Raw genomic sequence first — 21,608 nt, 5'->3', positions numbered from 1 at the left:
GACTGTTAACTGTTACCAGATTTTTTTTTCTTTTTCTTTTTTTTTTAGTAGCTGTTGGTGGTTACAAACATTAGAGTTTGAAATTTCTTTATAAGGTTAAAACATTGTAAAATTTATTGTTGTATGGTTGTTTGACTCTTGGAATTCTGGAACCACTCTGTTTTGAAAATGTCAAGGTCTTAGAAGTTTTAATAAGATTAAAAATTTAGGAAAATTAACATGGTGTTAAAACATGGCTATTATAATTAAGTATTAAATATTTTTCAACTCTAAAAATTTTGCAGAAGAGAAAACCCACAATATGTACCAACTTTTCAACAGGGTCAAAACACTTTTTTTTTTCCTGAAAGATTTAATGAATTTAGGATTACTATTTTAGAACACAAAGAAACTGAGCCAACTCTTGATTTTCCAGAGAAAGGGGAGATGAGATGGCATGAGGATTCACATGCAGTGTCAAGCCAAACTTAGTATTTAATATTAATATAAACCTTCTCTCTTATCAAAATATTAGTTAAGCTTCTAACAAGTAGATGAATTATTTAAATGGAATTAACCTCTTCATATATTAACTTGGCAAAAGAGAAAACTTTGGATAAAAAGAGAGAAAAAATCATATGCTTGCATCCCCCAAATATGCATTAATTATAATGAATAATAAATATCATTGACCATATTATTAAACTATTTTCCTCAAGTAGAGCAGGCGTATGACAATAGAATGGAGAAACCAGTAGGAAAGAAGAAAATAGGAAAAATATAAACCTGTCCACTTCATTGTTCCTTTACAGTTTAATAATTATTGCTAAGACTCAATAGAAAAAGAGAATTTAATTAATTAGTTGTAAGCATTTTTTCTAATTATAAATTATAACTAATGTGAAGGAAAGTCTGCACATTTTAAAATAATATGAATGTTAATATGAAACATACTGAAACTTCAGGCAGTGTGTCTTAAGGCTAGTTGACCATATATTTAGTGAGACATAAATCACTGTTTACAAAATAAATTTATAATGGATATCTAGACATCTAAGTTCTTTCTATGCACGATTAGTTTTATTCTTTTTTTTTCTAAGTTCATACCCCCTCAGTTCAGTTTTCATGCCAGTGAGCAAACTGTTTTATAAATTGATGACATCTTGAGCAAACTCAGATTTTAAGCATTTTAAAAATTACTTGAGCTTCACTGTGTTTGAGCTTAATTGAATATCTATACACTCTATGGTAGGAAGGGCAAATTGATTTCACAAGGGGCAAAAAATATTTGTTGAATGAATGAATGAATGAATGAGTGACTAAAAGTGAACTTCTGTCAATGATAACCTTTTCAATATCCTTTACTTTTGACAATATCCTTACTGTTGGCATAGATTTGTGCATATTTTGTGCTTATTCTTTTTTTTTCTTTTTTTTTTTGCGGTACGCGGGGCTCTCACTGTTGCGGCCTCTCCCGCCGCGGAGCACAGGCTCTGGACGCGCAGGTTCAGCGGCCATGGCGCACAGGCCCAGCTGCTGCGCGGCATGTGGGATCGTCCCGGACCAGGGCACGAACCCGCGTCTCCTGCATTGGCAGGCGGACTCCCAACCACTGCGCCACCAGGGAAGCCCTGTGCTTATTCTTTATTAAGCATATTCCGTAGTTAAAAACAAAATTGAAATTCCCCTTAAAATCTATTATGTTCTAGGAAGGAAGTTACTTATGGGAATTTTACCAATTGTAGGTCTAGGTCCCACTTAATCTCTGTATCCTCTTAAGAAACCTTTGAAAAAAGAGGCATAAAGAATCAAGTAGACTTCCCAGAAAACTGAAGAGATTTATGTGACAGGGAAAGGGGTAATTTCCTTACATTGAGTACTGCAAGCCAACCATTGCTTAATGGCACCAAAGACCAATTTTCCAGAGTCCCTGAGAAAGAAGAGTGAGACAAATCAAGAACATAAACTTATGGGAGGCAATGAGGCACTCATAAAGACAGCTTAATGTAATGAAATTTTGTGATGTGGATACTTGCGAAATTTAATTTCTATCCACCAGGAAAATCCTTTTATATGTTTGGAATATTTTTCCACACAGACAAATAAAATCTTTTTTTAGACATCTTGTGAAAGTCAAATACAGTGATTGGGCATGTTTTTTGATTTTCCAAAATGTTGTCTGCTTGATATGATCAACTATAAAGAAAAGAAATATAAACATGTGTCTGTATTTAATGTGATTTTTTTCATTTCTTAATTTTTTAATAGTAACCTTTCTGATTCATTTTTTTTTATTTAAGGAATGGGGAGAACATAAGGAAAATTGAATCTATTAGGCAGGAGGGCAACTGGTTGAACTGGATACCCAAAATTAAAAGCAGCTCTGCTCAAGCACATAATTTTTGCCCTTCTTGCTTAATTAAAATTTTACCAAATTATATCCTTTAAAAATGATGCTAGCCATGTGTCCATGAATTTAGACTTTCTTCACAGTGCCTACCATATATTCAGTACAGTAGGACTTTTTTTTTTTAGTTTATATGTCTGGTTTTGGGGGAGGTATAACATAAATGGGAGATTAAGAGTGACAATATCACCCTTGTTTCTTGACTACAGGTGCAAATCTTGTAAAGTATTAGTAATGTTCAATCCAAGCATATTCTCATAGATCTCAGGTTTGCATCTATTTTTTTTTTAGAAGATGTTGGGGGTAGGAGTTTATTAATTTATTTTTGCTGTGTTGGGTCTTCATTTCTGCGCGAGGGCTTTCTCTAGTTGTGGCAAGCGGGGTCCACTCTTCATCACGGTGCGCGGGCCTCTCACTATCGTGGCCTCTCTTGTTGCGGAGCACAGGCTCCAGACACGCAGGGTCAGTAGTTGTGGCTCACGGGCCTAGTTGCTCCACGGCATGTGGGATCCTCTCAGACCAGGGCTCAAACCCGTGTCCCCTGCATTAGCAGGCAGATTCTCAACCACTGCGCCACCAGGGAAGCCCTGCATCTATTTTTGATTGATCCTTTTAAAAAGGATTGAGATTAGTATTGATACTTGAGCTTGGGATAATTAGTATTTTGTTAATAAAACTCTCAACAAAGATAAAAGATAGTACAACAGTCCATTCCAAGAACCCTGTATATGATTTATATATCTAATATACCTTTTTAATATACATTGTCATGTTATCAATCATTTCTATCCCAGGTCACAGAAATTGCAAAAATAAAGTTTTGCCATACAGACAATTCTGAATCAATTCTCAGTTCTTTTACTTCAGTAGAAGTGGTCAGCTAAATTTTTTGAAGAGTTCTTGTTCCTTTTTTTAAATGCTAATAGATCACCATCTTAACAAATATGGACTACATTCTCTTACTCCTTAGATTAAACTGTCTCTGGAGTTCAGAATTCCTGTATTCAATAATTATTCACTGATCCTCCTCTGTGTACCAGAAACTATGTGAACTTGCATATAGGGATGAACTAAACACCTTACTTGCTCTTAGGGAAATGTCTAAACAATTAGTAGGTTGTGATAAACGCTGCAGAAAAGGGAAATGAGCTCTACTCAGAGCAGGGGTGGGCGTTCTGTTTCTGGGGTTGGGGTGCAGGAGGACGGCATCAAGGAGAGGGCTCCACCAGAGGGGTAATATTCACTTAACTCTTCACTGGGCCATGTCGTAACTTAAATGTAGGATTTCCCTTTTTATCGGTATTCTGTAGTTAATAACAATAGCTTACTACGAAGCAATGTTCTTCATTTGCTCCCTTTGTATTTCTGATTATGGCACTTTGCATATCTAGGGTTAGCTGCAATTCACCAAAGGTTTCCATGGTACATCAGATATTTGTTGACCTTTATTGGAAAAAAGTAATAATTTGCTTCTCCTTTTGTATTGTTAAGCGTCAAAAGATGAGTGGTGGTGAATTCATGGGTGGTGTGTTGATACCTACTAGGCGTGATTCCATAGGAGAGAAAACACTTATCCCACAGACACACTCTGGTGTGGTGGTTCCCTTGCCAGCCCTATAAAAGCTCCCCAGGTGTCATGCTCAAGCCTAGTAAGTGGAGCCAGCAATGAGCCTATTTTAAAAATGTGTTCACCTTACATTTGCTTTCAGAGAGTTTCAGCTATAGAGAAAGTTTACCTTTCTGACTTTAGAAGGATAGGTAGGAAATATGGGTAAGAAAGAGAAGCAAAATAAGCCACTCAGCCTTCATTTTGGAGAAAACATGAGTATAACATTAAAAGAGAAAATAAAACCCATTACATTTCCAGTAAGTTGCTATTTTAAGAGATAATTAACATTAGAATTTAGTACACTAATTTAGCGCCTTGTTCATTATTATTTATGAGTAAAAAAATTTCCACTGAGAAGCAAAGTTGCCTCACTGTGCAATTTCCCAAGTCTCTCCAATTGAAACAAAGTAGTGTTATTAATTATGAACTTGTGGGGTCATATTCCATAATGGGAAAATCTCTCCACATTGTCTGGAAGTGTTTCCATTCCAGTCTCTACAGACACGGCCATCTAACGCTGATGGTGGTTTCTGTACACCATGAACTGCCAGATACCTGCTTTTCTCTGTCTCGTAAAAATGAACGTTTCTCAAATCTGATTTAGACTGTCATTGAAATAATGGAGTGGTATATTAAAGAATGTATTGTTCCTTAAGATGCAATTACAGAAGCCATCTCTCTTTCCTCTCTTATTTTGCTATGATAAAAATAAAGTTTTAGGTAGTCCAAATAGAAAATATAAGGAAGTGATGATAATATTAGGCAAAATGAATCAACAAACAAAACAACTCAAAACGTCAACATTCATATGCACAGTCCTAGGCCTTTTAGATAATAGCTAATAGCTGACCGTCTAAATCTTGCGTCTGTGAGATTTTAGCTGGCACAGTGGCGACTTTGGCTACATACGGCGGAGGAGACAACTTTTCATCATGCAGGTTATTCTCTATTTTAGGGATTTTATGTAAATCAATGAAACTAATAACACTTTACAACAGTTACAATGTACTTTAAGTAACAGGTTATCTCATTTGACAGGTTATCTCAATGGTGTAGCAAATAGAATAGTAGTTATTATTATACTCACTGTGTATTTGTGGAAACTGAGGCTTGGCTGATAATTTGCAAAAGACGGTGCTCACACTCATCCATAACTTGGATCTTCCTCACCATAATGCATAGCAGGACTTTCACAGCCTAAGAAAACTAGATGTCGAGAGCTTAAGATAAATAAACTAGAATCATAAGGTGAGTACGGATTTGAAGTCTAAAACATTTGATTTTATTACCTGAAACTGACAGGGTTGTGCTACATTATCATAAGTTCTGTGTCCCATTATTCTGTGATTCTGGAATGTCAGAGGAGGCTAAAGTATTCCCCTTTCTGCAGGGAACACTCTGAATCTCTCGCTCCACTCTTCACTGGGCTATGTAGTGACTTAAATGTAGGATTTCTGTTTTTATGTGAGGGACTGCCTCACATGAACACAGGGCAAAAAAATCTCAGTACCCTCTGAGCTTCTGACGGAAAGGAAGGAAAGATGGGGAATCTCAAAGTTTTCCCTTTCATCTACTGAATGAGGCAACTCATCTATAACCTTGAAAAATCATCAAAATGTAATTGATCCTCTAAGTGGTAATGGGTTAAAGCCTTCTCTGTCTCACATTTTTTCTTTATTAAACATTTGTTACTTTGTTCTTTTTATATAGAGCAAAACCACTGGAAAGGTATGAACAGAGTTTATACCAGAAGGGTATCTAGCCACCTCTTTAAATTTGTGTTACAAATGTGTTTTTGTCTGTTTTATTTCCATAGAGAAAGGTGAAGCTCAATCCCCCCTTTGGAGCAGTGAACATAGTGATGGGATGGCCAGCACTCAGTGCTGGTTGTCTTGGTAACAGCATCTCAAATCTTACACTAACATCTGGTGTTCTTAAGTTTAACAGCTGGTTGTCTACAGAAAAATTTGAACAAGGAGTTGAAACACAAGTGGGAATACCCTAAAATAAAAGTAGTTACCTAGGAGGAATACCAAGAAATAACTAAGCTAAAGGAGGAAATTAGATGCAACTTGCAAAACACAGAAATATCAGGGATTAAAAAATGGATAAAAGATGTTATCCTGAAAAAATAAAATGAAGATTTTGTTTTAAATTCTGCATTATTATTATAAGCAAATTGACATGTTGGAAACATGAAAGGTCAAGATTAAATTGTGGAGAATATGGCCTAACAGGCTATTTTTTTGAACTCTCTATAAATCCTAACAGAAGTGGAAATCTTAGTGCAGTTAAACCTTTTGAGAATTCTTGGTAAAGTGTTTGAAGATGAGAGAGAAAATACTCAGGATTTCTCCTAGAAGTGGTTGATCAATAGCTTTTAACTTCTCATTTCTATTCATAGAATTACACAGTATCATTATATTCAAAGGATTTGAGGCTATTCTTATTTTTGAGAAGGTAGTTTTTTATGGACTCTGAATACATATTGACACTGAAGTAGTACTTATGTGGCCCATTGATAAATCATAATGTTAATACAAATAAAGAATTTTGGCATCAATATTACTCTTCATTTTGAAGGGCACAGGGTCTGATTATTTACAAAAAGTTCTTAACAGAGTCATAGTGATAGCTCTCCACCTTCATCTCTTAAGTTGGAAAGTTAATTAAATTCTCAATTACTATAGTTAAAAAAATTTCTGCTGTACCTACTCTCATACTGGGTGATATGAGAATATTTGAAAAAAAGATAGGCCCTTCCTTTCCTATAAGGAAACTGGCCAAAGCTAAGCAGAGACTTTCTTGTGGTTTAAGATAATCACAGTTAAATAAAACTGGGCTAATAAGAGTGTAAAACTTATTCTGAGTAGATTTAATAGGCAGAACCAGAACAACTGGATAGGATTGGAAAGGGAATTAGACTTTTACTTGATGTAGAGAAGAACAGTTTAGGAATTCGTTTCCAAAATGGAATAGACAGCCCCTTGAGGTCATCATTCCCTCAGTGGAGCCAAAGCTGGATGAGATGCTGAATAAAAGATTCATGTTGAGTTAAATAAAGGCTACACTCACATCCAAATCTAAGATGTAGTTTTCTTGTTTAGTCAACACCACACCAAACATGTAGTTATTTCCAAACCTGCATTTTTGTTTAATGGCATTTAAAAAAAAAATAAGCAAATTATTGACTGCATTATTTTCTATTTAATAAAAATATTTTCCCAAATGATAGACATATTTTTTTCTTAAGAGCCATATTTTTGGAGAAAATTTTAAAACACCAATAATTTAAAAGAATAATTAAGTCTCTGACTTCCACCACTCAGAATCAAGAGCCTTTAAAGTTTTTCCACATGTGATTAAACATTAAACGTTAGAGTTTAACAGGTTTAACTTTATCATTAAGAATGCTCTGAAGACTGCTTCCGTTCCCTCCCTCTATAATCTCATCCTCTACTCCCTTAGTTACAAGGTTCTGTTTGTCTCCTTTCGAATTTTTGAACCACTCCAAATTTTCACATTTTTAGAGGACGTTTAAAGAGAAATAGGAAAGTCATGAGGAAGAAATGGTCTTGATTGAACCCTAGTGAGTGCAGATGTAAATATGCAACATTTAAGATGCCAGAAGAGACCCAGAAGATGTTAGGCAGTGAATGGGAAATGTCATTATTGTTGAGAATGCTATCTATAGAAGACAGTCAGCCATAGAAGTGGATAGAATTCTGGAGTGAAAGATTCTACAAAAATATTTAAAAATCTGAGACCAGAGCTGTTTAGAATTACTGTGTTAGAAAGGTGAGGGAATGAAGAGGACCCACTTAAGATAAGGTGAAGAACCAGGATGATGAGTGCTAGAAGCTAAGGAGGAAATCATTGTCCATAAAGGACAATCATTTCCTTCAGAAAGAGAGAGAATGACATGATCAAGGATAACCCTTTGAATCGAGCTCTTAGAAGGTGAAGTATGACCAGGGGTGAATGATGAGTTTCTGCACATTGGTAATGTCAGCTCTCAGGTTAAATGATGAATTAAGGAATAGATTAGCAGCCAGAAAGAGAAGACTATATGTGTAAGCTACTCTTTCAAGAAATTTCCCAATGAAAGAGAGAATGAGCATAGTTAGAGATTTTGTTTTTAATAAGAGAATTTTGCTAGGGAAAGACAATTTGCTAGTAGACGGGGAGAACGAAAGATACACTACTCTTTCTAACTAAACTCTCACTAGTCAGACTCAGGAAAACAATATATTCAGGTAGTGGGCCAAACTTTTACAAGAGAAACGAAAAAAGATTAGAGAAATAAGAGTCTACAGAGCCTAAAAGAGAGAGCAGCAGGAGGGAAAAGGACCCCATTAATGCTAGATGTGCAAAACTATGTTTATAAAATATATCCATTCATTCATTCATTCATTTTAAAGCATATATTATATGCCAGGCACAGTTCTTGATGTTGGAGATACAGTCATAAACAAAGCAAAATAAAAAATCCCTGCCCTCATGGTGCTTAAACTTCAGTGAGGGGAGATACAATAAACAAGCAAATGATTAAAATACGCAGCATGTCAGAGGGTGAGAAATGCAATAGAGAAAAATAAAGTGGTCAAGGAGCTGAGGGAGCAGTAGAGCGAGATGTCACTGGGGCCTCAATAATAAAGTAAGTGAAGACTTGAAGGAGAGGAGAGAGTGGGCCAGGTGGCTCTCTAGGGAAGAGCCTTCCAGCAAAGAGAAGAGCTGGTGCTGGGTCCTAAGTCTGAAGATGTCTGGTGTGTAGGAATCATATAAGAAGATCAGCATGGCTGGAGTGGGGTGAGTAGTGACAAAGAAGCACAGGGTCAGCTCATCTCAAACAGAAGGGGTTCAGGCTTTTGTGTGGAGACGCAAAGCCAGTGGACAGTTTTTAGTTAGCAACTGACAGAATTGATCTTCCATTTCAACAGGCCCACTAAGGCCGCTGTGTTGAGAATAAAATGGTGTAGGAGAATTCTGGGATGGCAGAGCAAAGATGGAAGGCATGGAGTGGAGTGGAGCAGTGCAGATGGTGAGAAGAGATTGGATTCCAAAAACACTTTAAGGATAGAGCTCAATGGATTTGGTGATAGATATGAAGTTAAGAGTGAAAGAGAGGAATACAGCATGACAACAAGGTTTTGGCCTGACAACTGCCATTATAGACTTCCCATTTACTGAGATGGGGAGGACTTCTGTGAAAAAGAAACAGAATAGCATTTGTAATATTTTTTTGAAGATCTCCAAAGGATCATCCCTACCTATATTGATTTTCACAAAACATATCACCTACTGGGACCTTTTTGACATTCCAATTTGGAAATGAAGTTTTGCAATTCAAGACATGCTTTACACTGTGCAGAAGGCTCACGGCCAAGTTATTGCTTGTAAAGCACTTAACACAGACCATGGTCCGTAGTAAACACTCAATAAATATTAGCTATTATTAGAATTTTTTGTAGTGTCAGGCTGTTGAGAGGTTGATGCTATTTCATATTTATCAGAGGTTTTGTCTAGATCTCCAGTTTGTTCTACTAGATGAAAACAAACAACAAAAGGAGTTAATATCATATTTCCATAATGCTAAAGAAACAGGTTAATGACAAGTAGCCCCTGGAAAATGGGCAATTTTTTAATTAGTTGCAACAAATAGCTTTTTCAAAACAAAAACCAAAACAAAGCTTTTTAAAGGTGATTTCCTTCATTATGTAGATGGAAACCAGAAGCCCACAGATGTTAAGTGATATGTTCAAAGTCTACATGCTGATATGCAAGAGTCAGGACTTGAACCCAGAATTCCACCTCCCAGTGCTTAGCTATTTGGACCACAACAATATTATCTCTTTTGTTTGAATCCAAAAGCCATTTGTACAAAGATTCTATGTGTTTTCAAGCAACTGCTTTTATATTCATCACAGACAAAGAGGTCCCCTCCTCCATTGTTTGTGCCTTTATTTTATGTATGGATAGAAAATAAATAGAAGTCATAAAAATGTGACCAGAGCTGTCATCTTTTTACCCAAAACAAGAGTCCGTATAGCCACCCCACACACAGAGCAGAGCTCTAGAAATGTGTAATTCAAGTCACCTGGTACGATGGGCTCTGCAGGTGTTTGTAACACACACCCTTTACTGGTAAATGGTTTCCTGGTGTTTCATTTAGTCCCAGTGTCAGTGCATAAAGAAGGAAATCTCAGACATCAAAGGACGAAAGAAGATTAAAGGATCCCAGCACTTTAGAAACATTGTCATTAGAAGACATTGTCAGCTCTACCGTTTACTCCCCAACAATGCTTGTCCATACTCAACCCCAAGCAGAATGACCGGGAGAGCGTGCACAGATCTGGTAGGCAGATGTTGGAATATATGTTGGCTATACTGCCAGTTGTCATCTATACACATGTACACACATGGGGTAGGGCAAAGAAAGTGGTTGGGGGTTGATGCTAAAACACTGACATCGACTCCTGCAGAGATGCAGGAGAGGAGTGGATGCCCTTATCAGTGCTTCTAAGACCTTTTGGTGTACACAGACTAGGACACTGGCAGGAAACTTCATGGGTAAGGATTGACCTGTGTCCATCATGTCAATCAGATAGGTTGCCTGAAGCTATATATCTAGTAAGTGCCTCAAGTAATACTAAAAGAAGCCCTCTTACCTTTGATTTTAAGCAAACTAATTCATTCAACATTAATAACTATGCCATGCCAGGCACTGTGTTTCAGACCCAAGACAGGAGACACCTCTAGTTCTGGCATTTTGGAAGTACAAATTGAAACAGTTTAGTAGTTTCCTCAGACATGCTGGAAGAGCTTAACTAGTTAAGTAAAAGGACTCATCTTCAGCAAGGAATAAGACTAATTTACATAATGATTTTAAAGCTGATACAGTGCTTTTACCTACACATTTTCATTTTGATGTTGATCCAGCCAATAAACCTGTGATGTAGAGAAAGTGGACACCTCCTATAAGCCTACTTTGTTTAAATATACAACGGTCCTTGGTTGAATTAGCAAAACCTATAATTAGAAAATAGGCGAATAGGCAACTCAGTCTAGCATGATGGTTCTCAAAGTGTGGTCTCCTGCAACATCAGTATCACTTGGGAGCTTATCAGAAATGCAATCTCTCAGGCTCCGCTCTAGACTTAACCAGAAGCTTTGAGGCTGGAGCCATGCAGTCACCTCTAGGTGATTCCATGCAGCCTAAAGTTTGAGAACTGGTCTGGTAAAGAATTTAGAGTTAGAAAAAATGGGTTCTGCTTCAGGCTGTAGCACTTACTAACTGCAGGCCACTTAACAGTCTCTGATTAGGCTTCCTTACCTACAAAACTGAAGTTGATAATGCCCACCCACACTGCTTAATCCGTACGGTGGGCAGAGGAGGGGTATTCTGGAGTGAGGAAAATGTTTTGGAATTAGATAGAGGTAGTGGTGGCCCAAGACTGTGAATGTACTGAATGCCACTGACTTACTTTAAAAAAAATGTTTAATTTTGTTATGTGAATTCCACATCAATAAATTTTTTTAAAAATCCTATTCAACTCACTTCCCAACTGAATGCAAGAATGTGCGTGAAGGCTCTTTGCCAATCAGAAGGTGCTATACAGATGTGGGCTTATAGGAAGGCTATTCAGAAAGTAACTTTCCTCAGGTACTTTTATTTTTCCTGAGAAACAGAGAGCCCTGTCATTCAGATAGACATTTAGCAAGTGTTTCCAAACAATGTGGCATTTTAAAGAAAACATTTTATTTTTACAGTACCTTTCAAACAACTGTCAAGGGGTGAGTTTGAGGTAGGCAGAGGGGAACACCAGCCACAGCTGATGTGGTTAGTATCAAGAGATACAGTCCTACACCTCCAGGTCATACATGCACCCAAGTTATCCCAAAACTGAAAGTACACGAATGTACTTAGAAACTTTTCACTCAGTCTGATATCAATTCTCTTCTCCTTTGTTTGCTCAGTCCAAGATAATGGAGTTCCTGTGTGCTCCCTGAAAAGATGAGTTGAGAGTATGTGTACTGCCACTACCTGAGTTTTGACTACTCACAAAAGCAATGGCTTGTTTCTATCCTATATGAGTCTCTTGAGGGCAGTGACCATGTCTTATGCATCTTTACCACCCCTAAAATGCCTACATTAGTAGCACTTTAGTAAATGTCAATGTATGACAGTGGCTTGAAATGGATGTTTTCCTGTAGGGCTCCTGGGACAATTTCACTACAGAAATTTGAGGACCAGAGGCTGAAGCACTAATTTATAAATCCAGTGATGTCATGGCTACCACCATATGGTAGATTGTGAATAATCCAGTTTACAGAAGCTCATAAATTTACTCACATTATCAGAGGTCTTGTCAGCCTGATGCAGTCTTATCCGAGGTGGCCTTTTCAGCTTCTCCAAGGTGAGGATGGAATCAGGAGAAGGAAAAACAATTGATTCCATGTTGTCAAGATGCTGCCTGTGCTTTTTGTGTGGAACCGAGTGATTTCAGATTACGTTTGTAGTTGGCTGCTCCTTAAAGATTAGTTTTAGAGTTCTGCCTACGTTGCAGGAATTCTTTAGTGTTCTTTTCATGGAAATTTTTATACATACGTGAAAGTAGAGAGAGAATAGTATGAGTGAACCCCCATGTGCCCATCCCATAGATTAAACAATTTTTAACTCATGGCTAACCTTGCTTCATCCACATACTACAACTCATCCTCACTTTCTGCAGAGCATTTTAAAATAAATGTTACACAGCATGTTATTTCATCCACAAGTATTTCAGTTGTTTCTTTTATATTGTTTCAATATACTTTAATTTTTATTGTATATTGGAGTACAGTTGATTTACAATATTGTGTTTCAAGTGTACAACTGATTCAGTTATACATACACTTCTTTCTTTCTTTCTTTCTTTCTTTTTTTTAAGTGTTTCTTTATTTGGCTTTGCCGGGTCTTTGTTGCAGCATGTGGAATCTTTTTAGTTGTGACACGCGGGATCTAGTTCCCTAACCAGGGATCGAACCCAAGCCCCCTGCATTGGGAGTGTGAAGTCTTAACCACTGGACCACCAGGGAAGTCCCTCTATTCTATTTTAGATTCTTTTCCCATATAGGTTATTATAGAATATTGAGTAGAGTTCCCTGTGTTATATAGTAGGTCCTTGTCGATTATCTATTTTATATACAGTAGGATGTATATGTTAATCCCAACCTTCTAATTTACCCTCCCCCCATGTTTCCCCTTTGGTAACCATAAGTTTGTTTTCAAAGTCTTTAAGTCTATTTCTGTTTTGTAAATAAGTTCATTTGTATCATTTTTCTTTTAGATTCCACATATAAGTGATATCATATGATATTTGTCTTTGTCTGATTTATTTCACTCAGTATGATAATCTCTAGGTCCATCCATGTTGCTGCAAATGGCATTATTTCATTCTTTTTTATGACTGAGTAATATTCCATTGTATATATGTACCACCTTCTTTATCCATTCCTCTGTCGATGGACATTTAGTTTGCTTCCATGTCTTAGCTATTGTAAATACCGCTGCAATGAACATTGGGGTGCATGTATCTTTTCGAATTATGGCTTTCTTTGGATATACACCCAGGAGTGGGATTGCTGGATCATATGGTAGTTCTAGTTTTAGCTTTTTAAGGAACCTCCATACTGTTCTCCATAGTGGTTGTACCAATTTACATTCCCACCAACAGTGTGGGGGGGGTCCCATTTCTCCACACTCTCTCCAGCATTTATTGTTTGTAGCCTTTTTGATGATGACCATTCTGACTGGTATGAGGTGATACCTCACTGTAGTTTTCATTTGCATTTCTCTAATAATTAGTCATGTTGAGCATCTTTTCATGTGCCTTTTGGCCATCTGTATGTCTTTGGAGAAATGTCTATTTAGGTTTTCTCCCCATTTTTTGCTTGGGTTGTTTGCTTTTTTGATACAGAGCTGCATGAGCTGTTAGTATATTTTGGAGATTAATCCCTTGTCTATCGCTTTGTTTGCAAATATTTTCTTCCGTTTTGTGGGTTGTCTTTTTGTTTTGTTTATGGTTTCCTTTGCCATGTAAAACCTTTTAAGTTTAATTAGGTCTCATTTAAAAAATTTTTGTTTTCCTCTTCACTACTCTAGGAGGTGGATCCAAAATGATATTGCTGCAATTTGTGTCAAAGAGTGTTCTGCCTATGTTTTCTGCTAAGAGTTTTATAGTGTCCAGCCTCATATTTAGGTCTTTAATCCATTTTGAGTTTATTTTTGTGTATGGTGTTAGAGAATGTTCTAATTTCATTCTTTTACATGTAACTGTCCAGTTTTCCCAGCACCACTTATTGAAGAGACTGTCTTTTCTCCATTGTATATTTTTGCCTCTTTTGTCATAGATTAATTGACCATAGGTGTGTGGGTTTATTTCTGGGCTTTCTGTCCTGTTCCACTGATCTTTATTTCTGTTTCTGTGCCAGTGCCATACTTCTTTGATGACTGTAGCTTTGTAGTATAGCCTGAAGTCAGGGAGTCTGATTCCTCCATTCTGTTTTTCTTTCTCAGGATTGCTTTGGCTATTCAGGGTCTTTTATGTTTCCATACAAATTTTAAAATGTTTTGTTCTAGTTCTGTCAAAAATGCCATTGGTAATTTGATAGGGATTGCACTGAATCTGTAGATTGCCTTGGGTAGTTTAGTCATTTTGACAATATTGATTCTTCCAATCCAAGACCATGGTATATCTTTGCATCTGTTTGTGGCATCTTCGATTTCTTTCATCATCTCACAGTTTTCAGAATACAGGCCTTTTGCCTCCTTAGTAGGTTTATGCCCAGGTATTTTATTCTTTTTCATACAATGGTAAATGGGACTGTTTCCTTAATTTCTCTTTCTTATCTCTCATTGTTAGTGTATACAAATGCAACAGATTTCTGTGTATTAATTTGTATCCTGCAACTTTACTGAATTAATTGATTAGCTCTAGTAGTTTTCTGTGGCATCTTTAGGATTTTCTATGTATAGTATCATGCCATCTGCAAACAGTGACAGTTTTACTTCTTCTTTTCCAATTTGTATTCCTTTTATTTCTCTTTCTTCTCTGATTGCCATGGCTAGGACTTCCAAAACTATGTTGGATAAAAGTGGCAAGAGTGGATATCCTTGTTTTATTCCTGAGCTTAGAGGAAATGCTTTCAGCTTTTCATCATTGAGAATGATGTCATCTGTGGATTTGTCATATATGGCCTTTATTATGTTGAGGTAGGTTCCCTCTTATGCCCACTTTCTGGAGAGCTTTTACCATAAATGGGTGTTGAATTTTGTCAAAAGCTTTTTCTGCATCTATTGAGATGATCATATGGTTTTTATTCTTCAGTTTGTTACTGTGGTGTATCACACTGATTGGTTTACAGATATTAAAGAGTCCTTGCATCCCTGGGATAAATCCCACTTGATCATGGTATGATCCTTTCAATGTATTGTTGGATTTGGTTTGCTAGTATTTTGTTGAGGAGTTGTTTCTTTAAGAGAAAAGAACTTTAGAAAAATAACTGCAATACTATTAATATTATCAAAACTTAGAGTTAACAATAATTCCTTAATATCATTAAATATCCAATAAGTAGAATTCTTAAATGTTTACAATTTTGGAAATTATCAAGGAAAAGTGATTACAATTGAAATTTGTAATCTGTAGTGAAGACCAGTGCTTGGTCTTTATTTGTCTGTAAAGTGACACATCGATAAAGTGCTTAGGCAAATTGTGAAATCATTTTGTAAAAAGCACATCTGCAAAATATCGGTAGTTTCCAGGAGCCTGTTATTTTCAGGGTCTCATGAAAATACGTGCAGTTTGTAGAGAAGCTCTAGCAACTGTGGCATCTGTTAGCAGGAGGAGTCTTTTTGGCTGGTGAGATGGTGAATTTAAGGATCTACGGCTGGGCTGAGGTTATGTGGAGAGTACTGAACTCATCCTCACCACGCCCAGGTTATGCACCCAAATTCCCAATTTTGTTATTTTCGACAAAGTCTGTCCTCAGTGAAAACCATCCTGCTCTATCACTGAAATACATTTTTTGCCTGTGATTGGGTATTGTTGAGAACTTGGCATTGAACCAGCCAGACAGCAGGACATGGGTGTGTATTATTACCCCATCTCTGTACATCCAAACATGTTTATCTAACAATGGAAAGACCTCCTGCAGACATTACGAGGACAAGATGTATAGATGTTAAATGAACTTCTCTGTAGAGCTCTCCAAACACATGTTGGCAGTTGTGACAGAGAGAGTTAATTTGTTAATACTTAAGAAATTCACTGCTTTGAAGACAAATAGCTCTAGGCATAGTTACTGTTAAATATTAATAATAATAATTATTATATAGTCAGTAACTGGCTGATTACTCTTTTAACTGATTCATTCTATGAAACTGTGTTTTAAAGAACTGTGATTTCTTTTTGGAAGGTTCCCAAAAAGCAGGACTGGACTTTTTAGCAAATTTGCTGTTATTTATTAATGTCTAAGTATAAGAAAGGCATCCTGATGTTTCTTGGAATCATCATTTGCAAGTTGTAAACAGCTTTCAGTGTACCATTTATAAAAGTACAGCTCCAATTCTCGTTACTATGGGATAAACAGTATTATTTCAAGAGCTCGTTCTTGGCTTTTCCAAAACGTCCTGTTTAAAATCGTAGGCAGAATTTGATCAGTGTGTATTAGTCAGTGCTGTGCTCAAGCAGAGGAGATGAAAAGCAGTACATGACCAGATCCTTATGCTTTTGATCCACCCTCAGAAAAGAGCCTGGCGAGTGCTGGGTTTTGTAATAAAAATCACTTCATCCAATGTTAATGTGGAAACAACTTGATTTGTTTGTGTGAATAAAGTTCTGGTGATCTCATTTAAACCCGGGAAATGTTATAGTCAGACTGTAATCCATCCTATCTGATACTTGCTGTGCCCAGGTGTGGCTGTGTCTTTCCTTTTCCTACAGAACGAGGGAATCCAATCACTCTAGTCTCTAGACTGTGCAGCTAAACTGTACAGGAGTCTTATAGAGACTTAACCTTTTCAAACACACAGTGACATCTCTGCTTGGACTCAAAACATATAACAAACATTTCACTTAGGAAATTTGACCTAGAGGGTAGAGTTCTTATTTTTTTCCTTTTTGCGCATGCAATAGGCTCATAGAATCTTTCTACAAATACCAAATATGAACCTAGTTTAAGCTGAATAAGTTCTTTGCAAATTAGCTCTTAAGTTCTTAAACTTGGGAGCAGGGCCTGAAAAACGTATGGGTGTCCCCAAAATTCTGATGTGTGGGCATAATGAGGGGAGTTGTTAGGTGTGTGTAAGAATTGTAGACATGATTTGAAATGAATTTGGTTCATAACATAGACATGCTGTCCACATTTTGGGGTAAAAATTGACATGCCAATGAGATTTAACTAATTTAACATGGTGAGAACCTTGTTTAACTCAATTTGTTTAAGATCATAAACAAGTTAGACATTAAATAAATGTTTTGGTGGTGGCATTCCATGGGGTGAGCATTTGGAAAGCATTAGTTGTTTTGTGCTGGTTGTTATACTGCAGTGACTAAGGTGTATCAAGAAATTGAATCCCTTTAGTACTCCACCTACACACCTTTAGGATGTTTAAAGGAAATCATCATTAGTTGTTCACCTTTTTGCTTCTCTACAAAAATATCTCATAGTGGTGGAGGTTAACTAGGAACACTATCAGATATGACCTCCAATAAGAAAAATATTGAGAGACAAAGACAAAGAAAATTTAGAAAGAAGTATTTAGGGTGGAATGTCAACAGGTTCATCTGCTCCTCAGAAGCACCCAGTGTCATAGATCCCACCCACCAAGAGGTTTAAACAATTTCCTGAGGACAATTAGGAAAGAGATGAAATACAGAGTCATTACTATGAATGGCTGCTAGGACAGCATTATTGCTGTGGCAGAGACCATCAATACCACTTAGATATAAAGGGCCTACTTTTCACTTTAGATAATTTATACGTGAAAAGTATCATCAGTTATAGGACTGTAATGTAAAGGAGCTGATGATAGCACTTGAAAATGTGAATCTGAGGCTCAACATGAAATATCTGCAGCCAAGTTGCTGGTTGGAAAATTACTCATCAATGAATTTTCTTTCTTTTTTTAAACACATATGGCGTCCTAAGTTAAACAGTTACAGGTTACAAATGATTTATGTAGGACTTAGCTGATTTTTAAATATCTATTTCAAAATATATACAAAATCATCTCTTGATTTTCAAGTTCTTTCTTTTTACCATCTGCTGATGGGTACTTATATGAGCATTTTTATCAAACCAATGGTACAAATTTCAAACCACTGTTGCAACAATATCTCATTCATTAATTCATTACTGGACAAAATGTGGAATGCTAACTTATTCCACATGACCATTGGAGAATATAGACGTGAAAGATGGTTTCCATAATCAGTATAAAGAAGGCAGAGGAAGAATTTAACAGAACATGATCTGTATCATGGGACAAACAGCTTGAGGTGTTAGCAGAATGCAGGTTACATTGGACATCCAAATCAGCTAGGATTGAGGAGCTAGCCCAGAAGGTTTCCAAAAAGTGAAGTTATTTGATATAATCTCTGAATGAGTTGGAATTATTCTGATGATGAAGTGAATGGAGGAAAGGTATTTGTGGCAGAGGAAAAATATTTGCAGATCCATAGACGTGAGGGTGTGTGGCTAACTAAGGGATGTGCAAGCAGCACCTATCACTGAATATATAATGCAGTGCTGGCTGGGAGGGTAGATAGGGGTCATATGCCATGCTAAGAACAAAAATATTTTCTGCTCATCTTTATTGCTACAAAATTGTCTTCTTTGGTTAAAACAAACAAAAACAAATGGGATAGATTTCAGATAGCATCCCAAACATAGTTCCAGAAACACTTTACTGCTGGATGTGAGGGGAAAAAAAATTGAGAAAAGTATAGGATTTCAGATTGACTCTAGTAAAGTTGTATTAAAAACTTTATTAACAACTTGGCTGATGAATTTTGTTTGATTTGTTTGCCTAGACTTCCTTTTGACCAAAATAGCACTTGAGTTGTGTTGAGGCAGGACGTATCTACCCCAATCCCTGGGGTGATCCTTGCTTTTTTAGCTGCACTCCACTTCTCTTTCCTACTCTCCCTCCCACATCTCACATTTTAAAGCCCCATATTTGCTGAAAATTCTGCTGGAATGTGAGGCCAGACACAGAGGTGTTAAAAAGAGTCCAATGCCAGTACATCTGGGGATCCTTAGTAATGAACAAGGGCCAAGAAAAGGAGTAGCAGAAATACAGAGGAGCATACTCTTTACAGGGTCTGGAGGGACCAATGGGATGAAGTGACTTAAGCCCTGAGACATGATTTCATTTTTTTCATCTAGTAACAAATCATCTGACCTCTCTTACACTTTTGAGAGTGTCCTGGTCACCACAGCAAGCAGGTATACAGAGATGTGGGTCGTGTGGGGGACCGATGTCTTCTATGTGTTTTCTTTGAGATTATTAACACATTGAATATATCATCCTAAATGAACCACATTTCTGAGGCTGAGATTTGAATACCAAGGTCACACAAACCAACGTATCTGTCATCTGGCTCTTAATTTCCTTCCTTTCCAATCCTCTAGCAAAGCACTTAAATAGAATTTTTTGATAGAAGTAGATTATAAGCCAATGAGTGATGTCTTTCTCTATGCCATATTGTTCACTAGAAGTAAATTTTCTTTGTCCTTATGTGCTGACCGTCCCTTCCTCCTTCTACACAATAAGAATTTAAATTTGTTCATGGGGGCAGGAGGCTGAGAAGTAAGACCACATGTGTATCAAGATATTGACTATTTTTTGGAAGAATGTTTTATTTTAATAAACAACATATGGTCATATAATTGCTATTATCTGACACTAAAAATAAAAATACTCTCCAAGTTGGGACTTTTCAACCCAATCGTCTTGTGAATACCTGAAATAAATGAGTAGCCTTGGATATTGTAATTTCATCTGTCAGGAAGTCAGGCAATAATTCCCCTGGATGCTTTAAACCTATGATTATGTTAGAGACTCTGAGACTGATTCAAACTCTCTCAAACATTGTCCGGATCTTTGGAACCCAGAAATGACAACATAGGTGTACTCAGAGTGCTCTTTGCATGAAGAACTCCTATGTGAGATGTGCCTTATCAACTGAACATTCCAAATAAATAAAAATGAAACAAAGGCATGTAGCATAGGTCCCTACCTATTTTACAGGTTATATAAATATCAGCTTAAAATACCTAGGGAAGGAATCAAACTGGAAAATGGGAAAGAGTAAGGATGGTAAAATAACTGATTATATGAGATAACTCCTATTCCTTTCTCTTGGTAACTAACAGACAAGCTTAGTAACTTACACAAACTTATCTCTTAGTAACTCATCCAAAGTTCAGGAGTTGGGGGCTTCCCTGGTGGCGCAGTGTTTGAGAGTCCGCCTGCCGGTGCAGGGGACACGGGTTTGTGCCCCGGTCCGGGAAGATCCCACATGCCGTGGAGCGGCTGGGCCCGTGAGCCATGGCCACTGAGCCTGCGCATCCGGAGCCTGTGCTCCGCAATGGGAGAGGCCACAGCAGTGAGAGGCCCACGTACCGAACAACAACAAAAAAAAGGAGTCAAAGTTCAGGAGTTGAAGTGCTTCATCCTGTTGCACATATAACTTGCCTCTTGTCCCTCTATATCTCAGGAGTGTGTAATATAATGATTCTAGTCCATGACTCTTCATGGACTTACTGTTTATTTTCCTCCAAATGGCAAAGGCAGAAACAGATTGAGTTACTTAGGCAGAGTTCTGTGTTAGAGCTGTGAACCACCTCTTCGCCCTACTTTTTTTAATCAAAAGGTTTCTTAGGTTTCGATTCAATCTCTGTGGCTGTTGCTATTGCGTAAACCTCTTGCTCCAACCTTCTGGGTGATCTTTTGGGACCGCGCTTCATCTCAAATGTTTGCTTCTCCTCCCAGCACACCTAGAGGATAAAGTGCTGCCTGCTTTCTTATTTATGATTGTAAATTTAAATGGTACATTTTATATTTTCAAGCAATATTTACACAGGACTTAAAGTATTTCTTTCTTAAACAGAAATTGAGTTTTTTTCACTGCAAATGAATATTGAGGGCTATATTTTGCTGTGCTTTTTTCCATCTTCCCAACTATAAAAGAGCAATATTTTCAATTTTATCAGCTTCCATCAATTGTTTCCTCAAAAATCAGATTAGAATATGGTGAGAGGCCATTTGTCTATTAGTCTAGCCTAATTCTTAGAAGAAGTAAAAGAGAATTGAATGAGATTAGAGAAGCATGAAGTTTGTACATTTTATACTAAATGAAATCAGCCAAAACAATAAACATGAGCTCAATTAAATAACTGTTGGAACAATGGATTGTTTGTGTGTGTGTGTGTGTGTGTGTGTGTGTGTGTATCGTTTGAATGTTGCCTTGATGGTCTTATTCTGCTAATAAGATGACATTTATAAAACAAAAGAGAATTTTTAATCATGAAACTTCAATCTGTATTCTTGATACACTTGCAAGA

The 21,608-nt window shown here is 37.0% G+C and overlaps 1 protein-coding gene across 1 annotated transcript in view; it reads left to right on the top strand.

Moving 5' to 3' along the window:
- DKK2 (dickkopf WNT signaling pathway inhibitor 2) overlaps window positions 1–21,608 on the top strand; it is a 101,718-nt gene that overhangs the window by 64,985 nt on the left and 15,125 nt on the right. The window lies entirely within an intron of this gene.

This window comes from Lagenorhynchus albirostris, chromosome 4, assembly GCF_949774975.1.
Source record: "Lagenorhynchus albirostris chromosome 4, mLagAlb1.1, whole genome shotgun sequence".
Lineage (NCBI taxonomy): Eukaryota > Metazoa > Chordata > Mammalia > Artiodactyla > Delphinidae > Lagenorhynchus > Lagenorhynchus albirostris.
The sequence above is the reverse complement of the archived record's forward strand: the minus strand, read 5'-3'. Positions and strand labels throughout refer to the sequence as shown.